We start from the raw sequence: 1,431 nt of genomic DNA on the forward strand, positions 1-1,431 counted from the left end.
GGTTATGAATTTTGTAAGTATTTCTTCTAAATTCGTCTTCTTGTCCGTCACCGGTTCTTCCTTTTGATAATATCCCCTCTCCCTCTGTTTATATTTCTCTTCCTTAGCCTTTCTGTACTCTTCGTATGGGAGCCATTCCTTCTTCGGTTTCCTCCAGTCTTCATCGTATCTATCGCCGCTGGAGTAGAATACTTGGGCCTTTTTATTTCCATTCTCGTCTCGATCACATTCCTTGGTAAGATGGGGACCGCCACAATTTTCACATCCAACTCTAATAGCATGGATCGTTTGATCCATTTTTGTCATTCTTCGGTCTAGGCTATCGAGTTTAGCTATCACCGCCGCCATACAATCGTTTACCGAATTTACTACTCCTCGACTCACTTCATTCCTCGGGTTGTGGTATTCTCTAGAGTGCCTGGAGAATTCTTCAACTAACTCCTTTATTTCTGGAGGTGGCTTTCGGGTGAGTGGGCCTTGTGAATTGAGTAGTTGCCTCGTGGTGACATTTACTCCATCATAAAAGATAGAGACCTCTTGGTTGCTATTGAGATCATGGTGGGGGCAATTTCAAAGTAGGCTCTTGTATCTTTCCCAAGCTTCATAAAGGGATTCACCGGGTTGTTGCTCGAAGTTGGAAATGGCTTTCTTTAGCTTGGCTATCTTGGAAGGTGGGCAGAAGTGATCTATGAACCCTTCTTTCATTTTGGCCCATGTGGTAACTGATCCGGGAGGGAGTGACTTCAACCAATCCTTTGCAGCTCCTTTAAATGTGACAGGAAGCATGCATAGTAGCTGGATCTCGCGGGGCACATTAGGTACATTGAAGTAATCCGCCACATCATTTACTTCATCTAAGTGCTTATAGGCGTCTTCATGATCTCTCCCGTGAAAGGGTATCTCCTTGAGTTGAGCGAGAATATGGCCCTTTAGTTCAAACGTAGCGGTAACGGGGATTGCGGGTTGCACAAGTCCCGGGCCGGTGTCATCACGCATCCTTTTCTTCCACTCCCCCATGGGGATTTCGTCAATATTAGCCATAGCGGTGGCTAAGTCGTCTTCAAACTCGGATGTGTGCTCGCTTTCTTCTTCGGTCTCGTAGTCGGTGTCTTTTGGGATCGGATCTTCGGTTGTCAACGACGCACTGGATTCTCCTGCTTTGCTGCTCCTTTTCTTGCTAAAAACGGATTTGATGTTTTTGAGTGGTGAGTTCTTTGAAGAAACGGTTTCTCCAACGGTTTTGCCCTTGTTTCTTCTTAATGCGGTTTCCGGATCTTCAAGAGGGGGAACTAGAGGCGTAGCAGATCCTCGGGTCATGAACCAACTGCAAACAAAAACAAAACAAAACGCGTAAAAAAGAACAAAAAAATAAATCTGATTCAGCGTCAGACTCGCCGAGTCGGGGCGAATGCACTCGGCGAGTTCAAGTTA

At 45.6% G+C, this 1,431-nt stretch overlaps 1 non-coding gene across 1 annotated transcript; it reads left to right on the forward strand.

The window, feature by feature from the left end:
• The first annotated feature begins 550 nt into the window (after positions 1-550).
• On the forward strand, positions 551-657 carry LOC145033238 (small nucleolar RNA R71). Its single transcript, XR_013677471.1, has one exon. It is a non-coding gene; the product is annotated as a small nucleolar RNA R71 (small nucleolar RNA).
• The last annotated feature ends 774 nt before the right edge of the window (positions 658-1,431 follow it).

This window comes from Lactuca saligna, chromosome 2 (assembly GCF_052625555.1).
Source record: "Lactuca saligna cultivar CGN05327 chromosome 2, ASM5262555v1, whole genome shotgun sequence".
Lineage (NCBI taxonomy): Eukaryota > Viridiplantae > Streptophyta > Magnoliopsida > Asterales > Asteraceae > Lactuca > Lactuca saligna.